At 41.4% G+C, this 22973-nt stretch overlaps 1 protein-coding gene across 11 annotated transcripts in view; it reads right to left on the bottom strand.

The window, feature by feature from the left end:
- Positions 1 to 22973, bottom strand: part of C5H4orf19 (chromosome 5 C4orf19 homolog) — a 135387-nt gene that overhangs the window by 28786 nt on the left and 83628 nt on the right. For 3 of the 11 annotated variants that reach the window (XM_028847983.2, XM_078001516.1, XM_078001519.1), the window contains exon 2: positions 2698 to 2746. The exons of 1 other annotated variant lie outside the window; for it this stretch is intronic. The gene's annotated coding sequence lies outside the window, so the exon portion shown is untranslated. 11 annotated transcript variants of the gene reach the window in all.

The raw sequence follows: 22973 nt of genomic DNA, 5'->3' as shown, positions 1-22973 counted from the left end.
AATGAGTCATAGTGCTGTTAGCCCTGAGTTCAATGTTAATGAATTAACAATACATATGCAAATAAAGTGCTTTAACAACTGAAACACACATAAAACAAGGTTATATATTGATCGGTTGATGAAAATATTGTGACCAGAGGCTTGTAGGAACCTAACCCCATATTTCCCTTGAGAGCAATGGTGCAGTGTTCACTAACTCCTTGTTTGAAGTGACTTTAGAGAACATAACTCCAGTGAATTATGATTATCGACTGCAGTAACTCACTTAAAATTAATAAGAAACTTATACAATAATAGATGAAGTCTTTTCTATCACATACACAGCTTTCTGGTGCATTGTTCCCCCTTTCTGTCCCTGGCCACATTGGCCTTCTTTCAAGTCTTTAAAGTTGATGTTTTGTTCCTGATCTCAAGGACCTTGTCATAGACTATTTCCTTTGCCTTCTCACCCCACCCCATCTAAACCAGCCAGTTTAAAACCCTGTTATTCCACCTCATGTCACCTTTCACTTTACATTCCTAGCGCAACTTACAGTTTTATTTCATTCATTTTTTGACGTCTTTCCTGCCTTCTCAACTATTCAACTCATGAGGGCGGAGCCAGCAAGTCGCCTGCAAGTCTTAACTCTGCTTGTTTGCTCTCAGGCAGAGGAGGATGAGCATATGAGGAGGATTGGGAAAAATGCTCAGAGAGGGAGGGGGCAATCAGTCTTTATTATCAAGAAGCAGGAGAGGAGAGAGTCTTCCATCAAACAGTGTCAGATGCCTCAGAGATAAGGAAAGGATGGAACAGTGCACCTGAATTTCATATCAAGGAGGGTGTTAGTGGGAAATGCAGGAAGGTTGTAGAACGGTGGAGGTGCATGCTGGGGTGCAGCAGGTTGAGGAATGCATGGGGCATATGAAAAGGAGGAGACAGAATTCTTATGGAGCTTGGCTGGGATGGAAAAGATGAAGGGAACAGTCACAGTGGACAAGGATATAGGATTATAGGACGGTTTTGTAGCAGGTGAAAGGTAAATACATTTTCTAAGCCAAGGAGGAAAAAGATAGTTGAAAGAGATTGAGAATAGTAGAAAGAATGGGGGAAAAACTAGGATCAAGTCAAGATCACCAGTGAAGAAATACAACTTAGAAAGATGTAGAGATATACACTTTTCCCTTGGAGCCTAGAGGGAAAGAGGCAAGGGTGATTTTAAGTGGAGACATTTCTAGATGCAGGGTGGGAAGCTGGAGGACTGTAAGCTGTGAGTTTCTTGATGTAGAGGGCAAGGTGTCTGCTGGAAGGACTAGATGTGAAAGCTCAAAGTGACAAGGTTTGGAATGGTGTGTGGTGGAAGGGAAGAGCAACCACTGAAAGGCAGCTGAGCAGTGCTGAGGGTTGGCCTCAGCTGGCCACCAAAAATCTGAGTGATGCCAGTGCATGTAGTTCTGGCATTCTTTCCCTCTCCCAGCAGTGCCAAGCAATCCAGGTAAAGGCCCATAGAATGTGGGTTACTACCCTCGTCCCAGGTTGAGGTATAAGGCAACGGGATTTGGGTCTCGAGAGTGCTGGCAAGCATGGTTGAAGCAATGGACCTGGAGCCTGCACTAAATGGGTAGGGCTGTGTGGCCAAGAGGTTAGCTAAGGAAGAAGAAAGAGTCCTGTGTGTGAGGATCCTAATGAGGTTGGGGGAACAAAAGCAAGACCGGTGACCTGGCATCCTTAAGCATGAGGAATTTGGAGCCATAAGAGATGGTGGCATTGGTACATTAGTGTCTACAATGAAGGACATGGTCCAGGATGTGGCCATGGAAAGTGAAATGTAGTGGAAGTGAGGATGACTAGAGTGCAGAAAGTCAGAAGGGCTTTGGGCCTATGGTATTGAATGATCTGGAGCAGCTGGGAAGTCCCCAGATGATGGCAACAAGTAGGGAAAAGGACAGAATAGGCCAATGGCATGAACCTCAAAGGAAGATAAGGTTTGCAGATCGGAGGCCGCTTGACCATCTAGAATTTGCAAAGGGGAACAAGAATAATCCATGTACCACTTTCAGGAGACACAGAGTGAGGGGACCAGGCTGGTTCCACTGGAGTGAAATATATAGAAGATTATATTACAAGTTCGGCTAAAGATGGAAATGGTCAAGGGCTTGGGAGGGAGACTCAGAGAGAAATAAAGAGAAGGAAGGTCTGTATTCACAGTACCTGGGTCCTAAACAGGAGAGTATACTGGAATCATCTTGAGGGCCAGTCATTATCCCGGAGCCTCTGATTTAGTGGGTCTGAGATGGGGCTTGAGAAACTGAATTTCTAGCAAGTTCCCAGGTGAGGCTGATGCCATAGGTCCTGGGAGCACATGCTGAGAGCCACTGTTCTGAGGCATGGACATTAACTGGAGAAGCTTGAAACTGCCTGGAGATGGGGGGATAGATTAACTGGAAATCTTTCAGTGTAGAGACTTTGTTGAACCATGCATTATCATACTCGTTTTAGAATTGCATCTCTGAAAAACAAACATAAAAAGGAAACAGCAATTCTACTCGAACCTGAGTGGGCCAGAAAGAAAGAGACTATGGGGACTGCTCTGTCTACTGGCTTTAAGGTTTTAGGTATTAAAAACTGTAGCAGAAGACCAAATGATAGAGAATTTAAAGGAAAGGGAAGAGAATAGATTTTCCCACCAAAGCATGGAAAGATAAAATAAAATAGCTTACCTGTGTGGAGATTGTCTGTTAGGTTTCTCTCGAAGTTTAACTTCTCTTCCTACAACAACAAAAAAGTTGAACATTGAGATCTGTGGGTTGCCTCCTTTTTACAGCCAGATAGTATTGTGAGTGTGACTGAAGGAAGCGTTTCCTAAAGGGCACTGGGCAGTAATGTGGGGAAGGAGTTCCTGGCTTGGAACAGTTTGCCCAGGAAGGCAAGGGGTTTCACATTTATCAGGCTGGGGTTTGCAGCCCAGCTCCTGACACTCAGCAATCAACTCACAGTTAACCACAATTTCAGTATGTAAAATAATATTACAGTGAGATTTAAATGGAACATCATATAAACTGTTGATCACACACTAGAAATGTTGGAGTTGTCCAATAACCGAAAGCCACCTACTATGGACTGAATGTCTGTGTCCCTGCAAATTCATATGTTGAAATCAATCCCCAGTGTGATGGTATTAGGAGGCGCCGCCCTCTGGGGATAATATTAGTGCCATTATAAAAGAGATCCCAGAGAGCTGCCTTGCCCTTTCTGCCTTATGAAGTTATAGCGAAAGATGGTTGTCTATGAAGAAGGTCCTCACCAGATGCCAAATCGGCTGGCACCTTGATCTTGAACTTTCCAGCTTCCCCAACTCTGAGAAATTTCTGTTGTTTATAAACCACCCACTTTCTGGTATTTTCTTAAAGCAGTCTGAATGAACTAAAACATTCTAGTTGTTAATACTGTTGATAAACATTACATGACAATGTGCCTCTTCTCTGATGGACAAAGTTTTGACTAAGTGAAAAATCCCACAAAAAACAAAACAACAACAAAAACAAGCAAAGTTTAACGAATAAATGTGTGGTATTTCAATAAAATACACGATTTAGAAAACATCTTTGTTTATGATGTATAGAACTTAAGAAAGTAAAACAAGTGTTCAGATTTTTATCCAATTCTCTGTGATTATTAGAATAATTTACTACATATGGACACATCATTTTCAAGAAATGCTCTTATTCCACTCCCAAGTAGACTATATATCGAGATAACGAGCTCTGTCTTATGATATTGGAATGGTTTTACATCCTTTCAGTGATTTAATTTTATATTCTTGTTAGCGAAATCTTTTCACTTGGTTATTATTTTTTAAAATTGTTCAATAACTCCTTAAGAGCTAATACATTGCTCAAATGTCACACAATTATTCTATTATTCTTATTTTTTATCATAGCACTCAGAATTCAATTTAAATATTACTTGATAAGGAAGACAGGAGAAAGGCAAGTTCATGCCTGCAGGGAGATAACCCTGTAGCAGGGGAGAGCAAGGAGGTGAGAAGAGCTTACAACCAACTACAATATCATTCAGGGTACAAACAATGCCATCAAAAGGACATCAACAAAATCCTGAGGCCACTCAGATAGGGAAGAGAGTGTAACTGGGCGGTTTCAAGAAGCTGACAGCACCTGAGCCAGGCACTGAAACAGACAGGAATCATATCGGATGAAAAACTAATAAAGGGGCTGGGTGTGGTGGCTCACACCTATAATCCCAGCACATAGAGGGGCTGAGGCAGGCGGATCGCCTGAGGTCAGGAGTTCGAGACCAGCCTGGCCAAAATGGTAAAACCCCGTCTCTACTAAAAATACAACAAATTAACCTGGCATGGTGGCGGACGCCTATAATCCCGGCTACAGAGGAGGCTGAGGCAGGAGAATGCTTGAACCCCGGGGACAGAGGTAGCAGTGAGCCGAGATGGCGCCACTGCACTCTAGCCTGGGCAACAAGAGTAAAACTCTGTCTCAAAACAAAAACATAAAAAAAGAGAAAAGAAAAAAGAAAAACTAATAGTGACCAGGTGTGTCGGGAGGGTCTTTTAGGCAAGGGGAATGTGACAGAGATGAGGCAGAAAGAATGGAGTATCATTTAGTCAACAAAGAATTTTGAACTCCTACTGTGTGACAAGCCCTATGCTATGTACAGGAAACTGCAGGCTTTAGGTAACAAAAACTGTAGTGAAAGACTGTTAGAAAATTTAATGAAACGTGGAAAGAATAGGGTGGGATGCCAGGTGGTGTGTCCTACAGAATGACAGCCTGATGGGAACAGTAAATATTCTGGATTGCTTGATGTTTAAGGAGGAGACTCAGGGGGAACAAGAATTTCCATGGAGTATTAGGAGTCACTCCAGGGAGTGAGATGTGAAGAGGGAAGAAGGCAGAACCACAGGATTTGAACATCTACATCTATGGGCTGAAGGGTTCTCGGTGAAAGAAACAGACAAGCAGCAGTAGAAAAGGTTTGAGGTACAAGGCTCTACAGTGCCTCAGCTGAAGAGAACAGCTACCAGCCCAACAACATCAAATGCTGTGCAGAGAATCGAGACCATTTTAAAAACTGGATCTTTATCTTGACTTTGATTATACTGTATTCCCTGTAGAACAAATCCAAAATCTACCTCTCGAGCCACACCCGTTGTCTCCTAAGCACCAGACCCATATTTTCCATGTGGGTGATGCAGCATTTCTGAAGAGAAGACCTTAGCAGTCAGTTCCTCCACAACCATTTTTGGAAAGATAAAGAAACCAGAGGGCATGAATCTTAGTGACATACCCAGGGCCATGCAAGGAATCGGTGGGGAGGAGTCAGGACTTGTTTCCTGGCCTCCTGTCTCAGAGTGTCCTCTATGAATTGAAAACATCACATAATTCTTGTTTTTGTTTTGAACAAAGTACCCAGCTGTCTGTTAGAAGCTACTCTCAGATGTCTTCACATTTAGTGAGCTGTTACTGAGTGCCTAAGGTGTACCATGTGGAGTGCTAAGCACTGAGAGTACAAAAGGGGAATAGAACACCTTACCATGCAGCTGACTAGGTGGTTGGTAGACAGATCAAAACCAGTGGTAAGTGCTTCCTAGGATACCAACTGGATGTGGCAATTTGGAGTTACAGGTGAGAATCTACTTAGAGTGAGGGTTGGACCCATTGAGAGGGTAGCATTTAAACTGGAATCTAAAACATGAGATGGAGCCAGCTATGCAATGGAAAGCTCTCATTAAACCACTGCATTGTTAAAAAACCTTAAGTGGTTCTGTATTTCCTACCAAATCTTAAATATCCTCAGCTATGCATTCAAGACCTTCTACAATACGACATCCATGGCCTTCCTAGTGTATCTGGGTAACTCCTCTAGCTACTTTCCATTTCCAGCCAAACTAGACTTTTCATTATTCTTTAATGCCAATGCTTCTGTGTGTTTGCACATATTATTTCCCCCAGTTGACATACCTCCTTATCAATCAATACTTTGCAAAATTCTATTTATCCTTCAAAACTCATTTCACACACTACTTTCTCCAGGAAGACTTAAAAAAATTCCAAAGTAAACATAATTACTCTATTTAAAATATTTCTAGGCCTGGCATGGTGGCTCATGCCTGTAATCCCAGCACTTTGGCCGAGGTGGGTGGATCACCTGAGGTCAGAAGTTCGAGACCAGCCTGAGCAACATGGTGAAACCTTGTCTCTACTAAAAGTACAAAAATTAGCTGGGCGTGGTGGCACATGCTTGTAGTCCCAGCTACTTGGGAGACTGAGGAGGAGAATCACTTGAACTGGGAGGCGGAGTTTGCAGTGAGCTAAGACTGCATCACTGCACTCCAGCTTGGGTGACAGTGAGACTCCATCTCTAAATAAATAAATAAATAAATAAATAAATAAATAAATATTTCTAAAGGATCTTTAAACTCTTTGTATTAGTCCATTTTCATACTGCTATCAATAAATTCTGAGACTGGGTAATTTATAAAGAAAAGGTGGTTTAATGGACTCACCGTTCCACATGGCTGGGGAGGCCTCACAATCATGGCGGATGGTGAAGCAGAAGCAAAGGCACATCTTACATGTCAGGAGGCAGGGCAGTGTGTGCAGGGGAATTGCCCTTTACAAAAACATCAGATCTCATGAGATTTATTTGCCATCATGAGAATACCATGGGAAAAACCCACTCCTATGATTCAATTACCTCCCACTGGGTCCCTCCCACAACACGTGGGGATTATGATAACTACAATTCAAGATGAGATTTGGGTGGGGACACAACCAAACTATATCACTCTACCAAGGTGGACAGCTCTGATCACTTTCCGCCTTGGATTATAGTATGTAATTCATTTCTACAATGTTCCCTCTATCAGACTATAAACCCTCAGGAGAGAAGGCCATGGTTTCATCAATGTTTATCTGCACATTGTGTCTCCTGGCACAGTGACTTGCATATAGGTGGTACCTTGCATGTTTTTTAAAAATTTGACTTAAAAATATCATTGGCAATTTAAAGATGCCTAATACCAATGTATAATATTATAACACAACAATGCTCATATTTTAATGATTCTAAGATGTACATGTATTCATTTACCTTTTAACATATCTGGAATTGGAATGTACCTCACAGTCATTGGCATATCATGGTTACATTGGCAGCATTTTCTATCTTTATGTTATATAAGATAATGGTACATGTTACAGTTGATGGCATCTAATATTTAATGAAATGTGGCATTTAATTCTATATTTATTTCAGCAATATATTATGCAAAAATTTCACAAACAATACCCTATATTGAACAAGTATCTACTTTGTGCACAGTTATACAAAGAAGTCCTTCTAAGATGAAACTAACAATATCCAGGGATAAAGTAAGAATTTTATGAGCTCCAAGAACTATAAAGATCAGGTGTTGAAATAACAATAGCCATGAAATAAGATGCATCAAAGAAGTTCTAATTTTTCCCAGAATGATTTTTTGAAATAATAAATCTTTTCAAAAATAAATATTTTTTGGTATATTGCTGGTGCCTGGAAAATATGTGTTTCCATACATAGAAACAAGTATAAATAACTCATTTGATGGGCTAGCTAGCACTGGCATGACACTGGCTTGTACATGGGGAAGACCTGACGCCTGGTACAGTCAATCAGCACTAAGCATTGTGGGAGTTTGGGAGAAGAAGGAATCCCACTGCAACAAAGCTGCCAGGAAAGGCTTTATAGAAAAATGAGGCCATGAGAGATGGGTAGAAATGAATTAGGCAGAGGCTGGGTGCTGTGGCTCACGCCTGTAATCCCAGCAATTTGGGAGGCCGAGGCAGGTGGATCACAAGGTCAGGAGATCGAGACCATCCCGGCTAATACAGTGAAACCCCATCTCTACTAAAAAGACAAAAGATTAGCCGGGTGTGGTGGTGGGCGCCTGTAGTCCTAGCTACTTGGGAGGCTGAGGCAGGAGAATGGTGTGAACCCAGGAGGTGGAGCTTGGAGTGAGCGGAGATCGTGCCACTGCACTCCAGCTGAGCAACAGAGCGAGACTCTGTTGTTACAAGATGGATATGGCATATGTGGCCAGGTTATTGGGGCCCTTGAAAGTAGGTCCAGAAGACCAAATATGATGTGATTGGCAAACAAATTATGTTCTGAAGTGGCGAATGACAGGATGAAAGCAATATATTAGAAAGCATGACCTACCAGTAGTAAGCAGAGAAAATGAAAAGGGTTGGGCACAGAAAGACTTGCTAAGAGTTTACCCTTTGAATTTAATGATGAGATGAAAAGAGCCTGGCATGTGGTGGCATCAAAGGGAATCCAGAGGAAGGAGCAAATTTGAAAGTTATTTTTTACAAGATTTCTTGGATTTTTGAATTAATTTCTACCGCCTCTGGTTTCTCTTAGCTCATTGGTTTATATGTTTATTACACATAGTATTATACAAGAGTTACGTAGCCTCACTAGCTCTTATGCATAAAATGACAATGATAATAGTACCTTTTTCAGACAGTAGTTAGGATTAAGTGAAAGAACACAGTAAGGTATGGAGCACAGTAGTTGGTACAAAGTAATTTCAACAGTGTTGGCTGTTTCTTGATTCATCACTGTTATTGTCATCATCCCCATCCTCCTCCTCATTACCTATTAGTTTTCAGTTTTTCTCCCTGCCACTACAATGGAAGCTCCTTGAATCTAAGGATCAGATCTCATTATCTTTATTTCTTCAAAAAGAAATACAAAGCAGGACTTCTGTAAATATGTACTATATTTTAAGGGAAAAAAATTCCAGATTTCCATGGAAGAAGGAATTTGTATGACAAAAGAAGGAATTGTTAGAATTATCCATAGTTTTGGAGGCTGACAGAATGGAAGAGCGGTGGTTCCATAAACGAGACAGTTGGCAGGAGGACAATATGCAGAGCTTCAGAGATCCTGAAGTCAGCAGTTAACCTACTGAGCTGAAACGATGATGACGATGAATGGGGGGATGACAACAGAAAGGTGGTGGACGGGACAAATGCGTCCGACTACCTCCCATTGAAACAAAGGCAGAAACCCAAAGGGAGAGCAATAGAGGAGGTAAAAACAGAAAGCGAAGTCACTGACCTCATAAATCAGCACTCTGGAAAACAAAGGACTAGCCCAATTTAGATGGTAGAATCCTTAAAGTCCCAAGGAAAGTAAGAGTGAATTATGAAGGACTAAAATAAGAATAGTTTGGAAGGTTTTTAAGAAGAAGTCAGGTTACCAAATCGCTTCCTGCACTCCTTAGAGTGGTTTCTACTTTCCATCTCAGCCAAAGAATACAGGTTGAGTGTGGGGACAGGGTGAAACGGGGTTTCTGGACTGGAAACAACAGCAGAGGACACAGTGGAGGGCAGGGGTTTCATACCAAAACCAGAAGGATTAAGTGAACATGTGCACAGGGAATGTTGGGGACTGCAGCCTGCTCCCCTCCTTGGTTCTGTGAGAATGCCCGGCAGCTGCCCTCTAGTTGTCCTCCAGACATCCAACAAAAGTCTCTACCATAAAGATAGAGATTAAAACCAAGCAACCTGGCCAGGTGCGGTGGCTCATGCCTGTAATCCCAGCACTTTGGGAGGCCGAGGCGGGTGGCTCACCTGAGGTCAGGAGTTTGAGACCAGCCAGACCAACATGGAGAAACCCCATCTCTACTGAAAATACAAAAATTGGCCAGGTGTGGTGGCACATGCCTATAATTCCAGCCACTTCGGAAGCTGAGGCAGGAGAATCACTTGAACCCAGGAGGCAGAGGTTGCGCCCCTGAGATTGCACCATCGCACTCCAGCCTAGGCAACAAGAGCAAAACTCCATCTCAAAAAAACAAAAACAAAAAAACGAAAAACAAAAAACAACCAAGCCACCAACAAAAAGCACTTGGAGGAAACAAAGAATAGAAAAAAGAAAACCCCAAACAACAAACAAAAAACCAACCCCCAAACCAGACCCCAAACCACTGACAATAACATCCTCATCGTGTTACTTGTTCCCCCAAACGCAAAGCTATGTTTTTTTTTTTTTTAATCAGAGAACAAAGAGAAGCTCCTTGAAATTAAAACAAGACAGCAAAAACAACTATTTAAATAGAGAATCTAGAAGAAAAAGGTGAAGAAATCTCACATAAATTAGCAAAATAGATAAAGTCATTTAAAATTGAATAAAAAAGATAAAAGAAAAATTAGAAGATCAATCAGGAGGTCCAGTATCCAAATAATAGGAGTTGCAGGAAGAGAGAACAAATAAAAGAAGGGAAGGAATTTATCTCAAAATAATTTGAGAAAATTTTACATAATTGAAGGACATGAGTTTCTGGATTGAAAGGACTCAGCCATTGCCCCATATAATGTTTTAAAAAAGAATCAAAACTAAGATACATCACTGAGATATTTCCGAAGTAGGATAAAAGTGAAGATCCAGTAGCCTTCCAGGAAAAAAACAAAAACAAACCCAATGATATACGAAGAGCTTGGCATCAGCATGATCCTGGACTTCTTAAACATACATACCCACAAATAATTCTAAATCTGGCCAAACTACCAATTCAGTGAGAGGGTAGGATAAAGACATTTTCAGATGTGAAAGGTCTCAAAACATTTATCATCCATATATCTTTTCTCAGGCTATGAGAAGCTACTGGAAGATATAAAAAACAAGCGAGGGAGTAAACCAGGAGGCAATGATGAGGGATAGAGAAAATAGGGCATTAAACACAGAAGAGAGGCAAAAGTATTACCAAGGATGACGGTGATGGGAGATCCCAGAATGCCTCCAGTATGTACAAGAGAGAGCACAGCCTGTTCAGATTGGAGAAGCTAAGAAGGCTCTGGTGGCCTTCTTTTAAGAGATGAAATGGATGGAATAACTAAAGTGTCCCAAAGGGAAAGACTTATATAACATGGAAATAATTTGAGGCTGAATCAGTGCTAGGTATACAGAACATTCAGTAAATGAGAAACAAGCCCTTTGCTACCTCCAGAAAAATGCTGTACAGCAAAGGAAATATAATGGCAATCCACTCTCTGGTTCAGCTTTCAATAGTATTTACATAGTTATAAAATTCCTCTAACCCAAATTAAAGGTGGGGGGGTTCAGTGGAGAATGGTGGCATTCCTTATGTATGGTGGGGCTGGAGGTGGTAGCTTCTTCCACTGTGGAAGATGATGCCTATTACTGGAAAAAACCCTACCAAAGAAATCGTAATAGAAGTGTGCGTTTAGAGAGAAAGAGGCAAATACCAAAACAATCACTTAAAAGAGCGATTTCATTTGAGAAAAGAAAAATGTGCTTACAGGTGAGCAGACTGGGCTTGACCTGGAGATTTGGGGACCAGTCTAGTCGTAAGAGAAAGTCATGAGAAAGAGTGAATTAGATGATAGCAAGCAGTAGCAATCTGGCTTCTGAAAGAGCCAGCTCACATCCATTTATTCAACTTACATTAATTATTAAACATCTAGTGTTGTGGGCCAGATCATATGCTAGTAGGGATCACAGCCCAGATAAATAAGACATCAAGCTTGTAATTTAGCGGGGTGGGCGCACCTAAACAATTAGATTCAATGATATAATAAAGATTCTAGACAAAACACCATGAAAATGGAGTGGGGGTGGTGTCCTACAATCAATCTTTCCGAATATTCTGGAGCTGCACAGTCAAAATGTTAAACACTAACCACATATGGCTGCTTAAATTACTTAAAATTAAATACATTAAAATTTCAGCTCCTTGGTTACACTAACGAGCCATACTTCAAGGGCTCAAAAGCCACATGTGGCTAGTGGCTACTGTATTGTACAGTATAGACACAGAACATGTTCCTCATCACAGAAAGTTCTATTGGAGAGTGCTTCTTACACGTTCTTAAATGGTGTTTTTTACAGCATATTCAAGTACAACATTAAACTCCTGAAGGATAACATTCCATGGTCTGTTAGCATATAGATTCTTGCTTGATATTTATCCAGGTAACTTATCTGTACGTGGAATGGAATTTTTACTTTGTAGAATGTTAGTTTTCATCCTACATGAACTAGGAGGGGTATTTCTTCTCCTGATACTGTTTGACCACCCACAGGTGTTGGGGACAAATGCTGCTGGTGACCAAAAGTCGGTCTTTGGGAAGGCACTTTTGCATAGTGGTGCAGGATAAATGCACCTGGTGGCAATAATTTAAGTATGCCCTTAGAATGACCCTGTATAATGTGTATTCTGAGCTAGGGAATCCAGGAGTGACCAACTCAGAGATTCCTTTCTTATCTGATAAACATCTGAGACCCGGCCTGTCCCATGGAAGATGTGCTGCACAGGAGATTGAGGCCTGAGTTTTGGGTTAAACAAAGGTTGCCAGGTGGAGGGTATTAAGGGGATGGTAAGTGAAAATACCATATAGAGTGCATGCAGTTTGTAAGTTGCCTAGTCCGCTACCACTGGGCACTGTGGTTATATTGTCCAGCCTGCCCCCACTGGACTCTCCCCTGTAAGTAGGCCCCAAATAAGCCCCATGTCTCATTTGCTGGCTCTAGATGTCTTTTTCGACCTCTTGAACCTGGTGCCTTCCCTATTGATGTTAATAGGAGTTCAGCACAAATGGAAAAGAGGGGTGAGCTCTAGAGCCAGAAACTCCTGAATTTGAATCGGCTCCACTACTTACAAGCTGTGTGGCCTTGAGGAAATCTGTCAACCTCTCCGAGGTTCCTTTGTTCCTTCACATGAGGTGTACACACAATGCATGAATCAGGGTAAGCTGGTGTCAGAAGCACAAAAGTGGCCGCGGCCTTGTGGCTAATTGTTAATATGCAGCATTTGATGAGTAGGCTGGTAGGGCAGGGCCCCTAAGAGGGGCTGGTAGAGGGCAGAGAGAGCAGACTCTCCTCCCCGCTCATTTCTGCTCATCACCACCCTGTTAAAGGGTCTATCATTGCCCCAAGACTTAAGTACCTCTAACAGGAAGACTTTCTGTGCAAAGGGAAAGATAAGGGAAAAGGGCACCAGCATTTACTGAAAACCAGGACATGCCAGACCCACTTGTGGGTGCTTTAGATTGTTCTATAAGTCCTCCCAACAACGTTGTGGGGAGTTAAAGCATGGGAGGAAGGGAAGGGTTGTGGGTGGTGGAAAAGGAAGCATGCTGGGAGATAAATCCACTAGGATGGGCTGGGGTTAGGTGGGGAGAGGCCGTGAATACCATGCCAAATGCCTGACTCTGAGAGATTTCGGTTCATGATAATAACTGGTGGGAACATGCTGGACTCATTGGTGGGGAAGAACGGTCAAGGTGGGCTCAGCCAGCCTAGGACTTCTCTGCAGACAGGTGTTTTATACTTCAGAGGTTACACCCAGAGTGGACAGGCTATTTGTGTTACCTTCTTTAACTTCCATGAAAGGAAAAAGTTTTTTTTTTTCCAAGTGGAGTTAAATTCTAAATATAATAAGCCTGAGTTGGCTCTAACACTGGTTGCAAGAATTAACTTTTCCTTGTAATCTGTAAACGCAGTCAGGTTTGTTTTCCATTTTTCTTTGATGGGTTTCCCCCACTCCCACCCCCACCTCTACATGGGGCCAATATCTGAATAGAAAGCAAAGAGCTCAAGCTGGGCTCCTTTTTCTGAACAAGCTTTCCAAGCTTTGCAACATCTTCCTTGGATACGATTCAGCTGGGGGCCTTCCCTGTATCCCAAGAGGAATTCCTGTGTCCTTACACAGGGGCTCTTTGTTGTCAGAGGTTATGAGAAGTTAACCACGACTTTGCACAAGGAAATATCTTTTCATTGTGTGAAGTAACGATCAAAGAGGAATGTAATTTAAACCAAGGAAACAAAACCGTGATTTATATCTAGAATCTCCACAGAAAAAAGAAAAATCCTAGTTACTTCACTAAAGCACAATCATCTGCGGGAGAGAATGTAAGATTCACTCGTTTATCGATTAACGTTAAAGTTTAGTCCTTAGTTTATGCCAAATTCTACAAAAACTTTCTTTTTGCACTTGCTCTGCTCAGATCTGGTCTTTTCCAAATGCTTAAAGACCTCTGTTCATTAAACATGTTGTATATATTTGCATATACGTAATGTGATATACATAATGTGATTTATACACAACATACATTAAAACATAGGTAATTATGCACGCATGCGCAAATACATATAACCACACAAAACTTGGAAACCAAGAGCGGAAAAAAGGTCAACCATAATCAGAGCAACTGAACCGTGTGTGTGTGCAAATTTTTTCAAGGGTTTATGTCCATCTGCACACAAATTCTACGCAAAATACGAACAACTTCGTGTCCCACTTCTTTTTCTTGTGTGGTTTTTAACTTTTATTTTTTTCACATTTAGTAACAGTAAGGTGTAGTATCTTATAAAATATATAGAAGAGAGGCTTTTGAATGTTCTCATGATAAAGAAATGATAAATGCGTGAGGTGATACATAACGCTAAATACCCTGTTTTGATCATTATACAACATGTTCACTTTTTTTCACTTGGCATCATGTCTCTGGCCTTTTCCACGACTATACATAATGTTCATAATAATTGTTTTAAATTCTTGCAATTATTCCAAGAGTGACTGTCATGCCAAACCCCCATTAATTCCAGTGAGGATGGCAGCAGGTCCGAGAAGCTGAAGAAGAGACCTGGAACCAGGGAATGCAACACAGGATTTATTTTTATTTTTATTTATTTATTTTTTTGAGGAGGAGTCTCGCTCTGCTGCCCAGGCTGGAGTGCAGTGGCTGGATCTCAGCTCACTGCAAGCTCCGCCTCCCGGGTTCACGCCATTCTCCTGCCTCAGCCTCCTGAGTAGCATGTGCCACCTTGCCCGGCTAGTTTTTTGTATTTTTTTTTTTTTTTTTTAGTAGAGACGGGGTTTCACCGTGTTAGCCAGGATGGTCTTGATCTCCTGACCTCGTGATCCACCTGCCTCGGCCTCCCAAAGTGCTGGGATTACAGGTTTGAGCCACCGCACCCGGCCCTATTTTTATTTTTGAGATGAAGTCTCGCTCTGTCACCCAGGCTGGAGTGCAGTGGAGCAATCTCAGCTCAATGCAACCTCTGCCTCCCAGGTTCAAGTCATTCTCCTGCTTCAGTCTCCCAAGTAGCTGGGATTACAGGCGTGTGCCACCACGTCTGGCTAATTTTTGTATTTTTATTAGAGACAGGGTTTCGCCATGTTGGCCAGGCTGGCCTCGAACTTCTGACCTCAGGTGATTCGCCCACCTTGGCCTCCCAAAGTGCTGGGATTACAGGTGTGAGCCACTGCACCCGGCTGCCACAGGGTTTAGAGGGGAACTTACATATTGGGACAGACCAGTGGCAGCAGGCTGAATAGGAGAACCACGGGACCAGTGGCAGCAGAACACGATAACCACAGTCACTCATGAGAAGCATGTCATTTATATAGCATTTTTCATGCAACATCCTCCCTTTAACAGCTTCCACTTAACCTTCATTTAACTGAGAAGAAAGGGCCTTAATCCCATGTATGGTCTGTTTTTCACAGGATTGGTTGGGGGCTCAGATGTTTCTCATAGATAAGGAATGAATCTCTGGGTTGGCCACTCCCAGATTCCTTAGCTTGGAACTCCAAACACACATTCAGGTGCGACTGCTGTGTGGGGTCATTCTTAGGGTATGCATAGGTTATCATTGTGACGTGCATCTCCCCTACAGCGACCCCTGCCAATTAAGCATTCTTCTCTAGAGTTTAACATTTTTGGAACTTAACATTTTTGGTAAAATCACCCTCTTTGCGGCTTCCAAGTTCAGCGTCTACAGTGCTGACTATAACAGGCCATGATTTTAATGTGTGAGATGATTTTGATTTTATCTTTCCATTCTTTTCTATTTTTCTGTTGTGAAGTAAAGGTGACCTATGGGACCCGGCAGTTAGAAACTTAAACAGGAGATTAAGTTCCTCCATCACAAACCAGGAAATGCGAATCTACGAGGCATCACTGCTATCAAATTCATACCTCCAGGGAAAGTGGCAGGAAAGTCCGTCCAGCAATAACCTGTCCCAGGCAGAAACCCTCCTTTTCCAAACAGCTAAAGACCCCACCTGGCAGACTCCAGGAAATCAGAGCCAAATTCTCAACTCCTATGAAGTTCATCATGTTCTCTCTCTTTGCAGCACAAGTTCTTCCCAGGTGGAGATGGCAAGGTGTGTCTCTTTTAGCATCAGGGGCCCAAGAATGATGATGACAGTCATTCTGTAAATCTGCAGGTACCCAGTGCCCTTTGGATTTTATCTTTTCTAGTTATAAAGTCCTTTTTCTGTCTCAATTGTTTCACACGCGTGGCAGAAGAGATTTGTTTCAGATGTATAACTGTCTTGCACATCTATGTTTATTTACCAAGAGCAGGTGAGGGCGGAATGAGGCAGAACGCAGGGCGAAGTCACTGCAGCTGTGGCGCTATCAGTTCACACAGGCAGGAGGGCTCAGGGAGGTTATAACCTCAAGACTCTTCAGTGGGTCCAGGCCCAGTTGTTACACTCAACAGATTTTCAAAACCAAGATTTGAGGCTCTGGTTCTGATGCATGAGTGTGTGTGTGTGTGTGTGTGATGGGGCTGTGGTGGTACTGGTGGTGGTGATGACGGTGAAGATGGTGATGGTATCTGACACTTGAGCATTCACTATGTGTTTGATACTTTATACTCACTATCTTGCTCTCTTGCCAGCGACTCTGTGAAATAAGCATTCCAGTGTCCTAACTTCGTTTTACGATAATGGAAATTGGTTTAGCAAGCCTAATTAACTTGCATAAGGTTACACAACTAGTACATGTTGGAGAAAGAATTCAGAGTTTAAGCTTCTTCATTTATTGTATATCATGGAGTCTTCAGTATGGCGGATGCAGGCAACAAAGCCTATCACTGCAGAGCTAGGCAGGGAATGTGAGACGCAGGAGGTTGATTAACTTGGGCTTCCTGTCAATGAGAGGACTCAAATGTAGGCTCCTGACACTATCTCCAAATACATGCCCAGAGCCACACTGACAGGACTGAAGAAAGGTAATGTTCATCATGTATCTTTAAACCTCAGCCTCATTTTTTTTCTATAACAAATCACTTGCTGTTCCTTATGTTATTTCTAGACTAGGAAAATTCTACCACTTTTATGCATGTGTGTAATATTGCAAATTTGTACATGTAAGCATTTAAAATATTCTTCAATTTTTATACTGCTGCTTTGTCATTATTTTACTACTTTAACATACTGACAGCCTCAAACACAAGCACAAAGAGTCATCCAGGCCTCTTTTCAACCTCTGAGACACCTTGCTGATGTTCTAGTTGTTTTAGAAAAGCCAGATTCTATGTACACCATACATGTAATGCAAAAGGAAATACTAGGGACAGTTTTCTGTGCAATTATTTAGGGAAATTCTGGAGGGCAGAATGTACCTGTGTAGACATTGCGCTCTTTGTGAGCCCTTAAGTATCTATATCTTACGAGCCTTAAGAACAATCTTATGGGTTGCATATATTATATTGGCACAGGGCAAGCAATCAGTTACCGGGAAGATGTGATTATGATGCCACTAGTCCTCAAGCTTCCCGGTCTGTCTTTTCTTATGGGAGGCAAGGGCCCTGCTGCCATGAGTCCTTCACTCTGCCATAAAGCTGTGCAGCCATGCCACCAGTGACTAAGACTACAAGTGTTACCAAAAAGAACCTGAACTGTCAATTAAGTTGTCATCCCCTAAATCTTTCCCATGCTACATGAGGTTTGTAAAGTATTTTGATACCCTGGTTAAGCTATCAGTTTTAGTAGAGAGCAATAGAGAGAACAAATAAATGGATATTGAACAAATAAATGGCTATTGAACAAATAAATGGCTATTGGAACACAACTAGGTGCATTCGTTTATTCATTGTCTGTGGCTGCTTTTGAGCTACACAGCAGAGTTGAGTAGTTGCAACAGATACCAAACTGGCAAAGTCCAAAATATTTACTACCTGGTTCTCTACATAAAAAGTTTGCTGACTCCAGCTCTACAGGATAAAGACAGTACCTGATGAGGAACCTAGGCATGCCAGCAGTCACACGAGTGAGCTTGGAAATGGACCTTTTCAGACCCGCCAAGAGGCACCTGAGTGAGCTTGAAAGCAGATTCTCCATGCCCCAGTCCAGCCTGGAGATCACTGCAGCCCTGACTGACAGCTTGACTGACCTTAAACCAGAGGCACCCCCATTATCCTGCGCCCAGATTCCTGGCCTACAGAAACTGTCAGATAAAAAAATGTTTGTTGTTTTAAGCTGCTAAATATTGGGGTAATTTGTTATACAGCAATAGGTAACTAATACAATCACATCTTTTTAGTTGGACTTGCCTTTTCAAGTGAGTGAAATTCTACCTTCTGGGTCAAAGTCCTAATAAGATCTCTGTGAAAGCTGTTGGCCCGCTGTGCCCCTATCCCAAATGGAACCATCAAAGTGCTGTGCTAAGTGTTTACTCTGAGCCTATCCCCTGGCTGTATGGCCAGTTATGTAGTTGTCTGTCTCTGTTTTGTACTCGTGTCACACTTAGTTTTGTAACCACAGAATCTGATTCAATACCTATTAATGGAATAAATATTTATTGAGTGCTTACTATGTGCCAAGGACTTTATGTGCATGATCTCATTTAATCCTCACAACCACTTAGGAGGTACTATTTTGAAGCTTATTTAACAGAGGAGGAAGCAAGGTTAAACAGGTTAAGGAACTTGCGTAATATCCTGTAGCTAGCAGCTGGTAGAGCCAAGATTTAAATCTATATTCTACTGCCTGGGCCCCAAGGCCCAGGAAACACAGCTCCAGTCCCAGCGCTGCCATGTTGAACTGTGGACCCAGCAACGTCGCTCATGCTGAGGATGTCAATTTCCTCATCCATAATGTGGTGGTGATAATGCCCCTTCCAATCTCTCAGGGTTACTGTGAGGAAAAGCACAGGTCTTGAAATAGTGATTTTTAGTTCTTTGTAAATGTGGAATCAAAATGAGATGATGTACTGATCTTCTCACCAGACACCTCTTGGTTGTGGGAGACCTGAATGATCAGAAATCCAGGTAGAGGTGGAGCGAGGTGGGGCTCTGGAACCTGTCTACTTAAACCCCTTTCCCACTTCCTGCCCCTCCCTCTCTGGCTTTTGGGATCAGTGTGGCCCCCCACTCCATCTGTAAATGGCCCCAAAACAATCTGTGGACATATCCAACAAGGTTTGGATATAGAGAAAAAATATTCAAGTTTTTGAAACAGGGTCTCACTCCGTCACCCAGTTTGCAGTGCAGTGGTGGGACCATAGTTCACTGTAACCCTGAACTCCTTGCTTTAAAGCAATTCTCCTGCCTTGGCCTACCAAAGCACTGGGATTACAAGTGTGAGCCACCACACACAGCCCTCGATTCTTTCAAAAACACATCATACTGTCACACTTTGGGAGTTTTTACTGGCTGTGTGCATGTACAGCCTTCTCCCTGGAAAGCTCTCCTTATAGCATCTGGCTGACTCTGACTTCCCACTCAGTGTTGGCCTCTTCCAGAGAGTACCCTGGATGCCTCTAGCTGGATTAGTTTTCTCAGTTCTGAACTCTCACGGCACTGTCTTTCACCTCTTAAATAATAGTTGGAATTATTCGCATTTGAATCCTCAGTATGTAGAAGAGCACCTAGTATATGATAGGCATTTGATCAATTGTAGTTGAATGAAGGAAATACTTTTCACCCATTTCTAGGCTGTTCTATGCTAATTGTTGCTATGGCTTGAACACTGGCGTCCCTCCAAAATCTATATGTTGAAACATAGACCCAAGTATGGAAGTGTTAAGAGGTGAGGCCCTTAGGAGTTGATTACATCACAAGGGCTCTGACCTCATGGATGGGATTAGTGTCCTTACAAAAGAGGTTGAAGGGAGCTGCCCTCCCCTTCCGCCCTGTAAGGACACAGTCACAAGGCACCCTTTATGGGTGAGAGCAAGCCCTCGCCAGACACCAAATCTGTGATGCCTTGATCTTGTACTTACCAGCATCCAAAACTATGTGAAATAAATTTCTATTATTTATAAATGGGCCAGTCTAAGGTATTTTGTTATAGCAACCCAAAAGGACTAAGACAAATGTAAATTCCATAAAGAAGCTATCATGTTTAATCCAGTCCCAAGCACATAGTGAGTACTCAATAATCAGCTAACTGACTCTAAATACATGGCCTCACACTATTAGATTCAAGACAGTCTGGTCAGATTAAGGGAAGCAGAGTCCAAGGAGTGGCTTTAAGGTTAAGAAAACGCTGACTCCAGTCAAGGCCCCAGCTGTGGCCAAGCCAGAATGGATTTGCATGACTTTCCTGGACCCAGGTTCTTGTGGCTCAAATTCCTGGGCTTCATGATGCTAAAATATTATGGTTCATCTTTCAGGAAAAGTATTGGCTATCTATTCTGGTCAATGCCAATGACCTTGGATTTAAATTGTATCTTTCTTGGACCAGTGATTTTCAAAAAGAAAAAACAAGATGATTATTTCTGCATGGATTACCTGTTTCATCTCGCTTCCTTAAATGCCACTGAAAACTCCAAACAGAAAAAGAGCATTGCTTTTCTCCCAAGCAACAGCAAAATTCCAGGAAGCCAAAAACTTTGATCGGGGTTTCCTTTCAGTGTCATTTACAATGAACTAGGTAAAATGGACATCCTAAGAAAATAAAGAACCTGGCGTATTTTGAATCCCAAAACCAGAAAAAAATTCTGCCTGATAATCACAAGGAAAATGTGCACTGTAGGCATTTCCCGCCGTTATTTGGCAATCCACTTACTTCCCTAAGGGAAATAAAGACTTTGCAAACATAGATTTGTCTTCCATTAGATGACTGTTCAAATTTGAGTCAAATATACCTTGCTCAGGTATTATTTTTATCTCTTCCATTTAGGCACTCCAACTCCCACAAAAGAAAATCAATTTTCCAGAAAATATTGGAAGGATCTTTAGTTGTTGTTTTTTCATTCATTCATTCATTCATTCATTCATTCATTCATTCATTCATTCAATGTTTCTATTACCAAGTATTAGATATCTATAAGGGTCAGGTAGGAAGGAGGGCTGTTCTTGGAATTTTGCAGGTCAAAGAATGTGTTTGCTTATTTATAAGCGAAACTCAACAGAACAGCCCCACCTTCTGCAATGTGGAATGTAATGCGGAAACAGAGTTTGTGGAAATAATCCAAAACCAATTAAAGTAGATTTAAGTAACTGAGCACAGAAAGATATGCGTGACAATTCACAGATCACAAGAGTATTTCTAGAGAGTGGTACAGGGTAGAAGTAAAAGAACACTGAAACTGATAAGCTCTTAACCCCCTTTTAATTCGCTCAACTAAATAAATATGAGACCAGCTGAAATTCCTAATTTTCAATCCTTAATGCTTCCTTAGCTGGAAATATTAACATGTAAAGTATAACTTACTGTGCTTTGGGGAAAAAAATCCTACGCTTAAGCCAAAGATAGTTGGAAGTAGATTCTATTCTTTTTATAGTTACATATATTTTATTAATTTTTAAATTTTTAAATTTCTATTTTATTTTTCCATAAGTTACTGGGGTATAGGTGGCATTTGGTTACATAAGTTCTTTAGTGATGATTTGTGAGATTTTTGGTGCACCCATCATCCAAGTAGTATACACTGCACCGCATTTGTAGTCTTTTCTCCCTCACCCCCTTCCCACCCTTCCCCCAAAGTCCTCAAAGTCCAGGAGATGGATTCTATAATCTTCATTAGCAAAGCATGGTACATATACACACTACAAAAATGCATGACATTTCATAGAAGCTTATCTCCAACTTGCTTTTGGGTAGGTAGTTTGAAGACTTCTTGACAGTGTTCACTCTTGCTAGTGGACGAATGGGAAAAATTCAATATTAAAAGCAGTCAGCATACTTTTTAGCTTCCTTCAAACAACAGGATTAAAAGCTATGTTCCTATTTCAACTATGTTCAAAATGGTGCCTTTGTTTTTGGGGAAGGCATGATTTTTACTCTGTGGTTCTGGCAGGTGCAAAGTTTGTAGACCAGTTGTATCTTACAGCTAGTGGTCTGGCAAATGTTTTACAAGTGGTTCTACAGGAAAAAAAAAATGCTTACTGAAAGTAAAGGATGCGTATCACATAGTTTACAAATAATAGTACAGTACTTTTAAAAATAATAAATTCCATTTAGATGATTGATTTCACAGAACACTTTCAATGAGTTTTGCCAGACTCTTCTATCCATAGTCAACCTATAGTTTCAACTGATGAGCAGGTATAGTTCCCACATGAATGTTGGTTCATATTTTTGTTTAACAATTTAGAAGAAAGTGCAACAATGAACATATATGTTGGAACTACACTCATTTGTTAATGACATGAGCAAATTCTTTGGTGAATCAGATAATGGTTTTTGAATATTGGAAGAAAAATTTCCTTTTTCCAATGTAGCAACTGTAGACTTAACACAATTTTAAGTTTAATTTGCATTAACAATTTCTTCATTCTTAATTGTAGACAAGCAACAAAATGATAAATCAAGCATTGATTTATCGTATTTGCTGATTTCCATGGTGTAAATGCTCCTGCCAGAGCTAATTTCAAGCTAGCAATGTTAAGTCACCGAACATAAAGTTGGAAATAATGTATGGCAGCACCCCATTACATAGTATTTCCACTACACAGATATAATAGATGTCAATTACCTCAGAAGCACGGACAATAGTAAAATATTTAGGAAGTGGTGAGCGTTGAGTATTTATTTACTTCATTTTTAATATGATTTATTTAATTATATTTTAATATATTTTAATTTTTGATAGTATAAAAATCTCACAAAATTTCTGAAATTCCAAAATCCTGCAGCCAGTCCCAGCTGGCTCTGACAAAAGCTTTCTGGGTTCTGAGCTGGAAGGGCAAATGCATTTCCCAGGCAATT

This window comes from Macaca mulatta, chromosome 5 (assembly GCF_049350105.2).
Source record: "Macaca mulatta isolate MMU2019108-1 chromosome 5, T2T-MMU8v2.0, whole genome shotgun sequence".
Lineage (NCBI taxonomy): Eukaryota > Metazoa > Chordata > Mammalia > Primates > Cercopithecidae > Macaca > Macaca mulatta.
The sequence above is the reverse complement of the archived record's forward strand: the minus strand, read 5'-3'. Positions and strand labels throughout refer to the sequence as shown.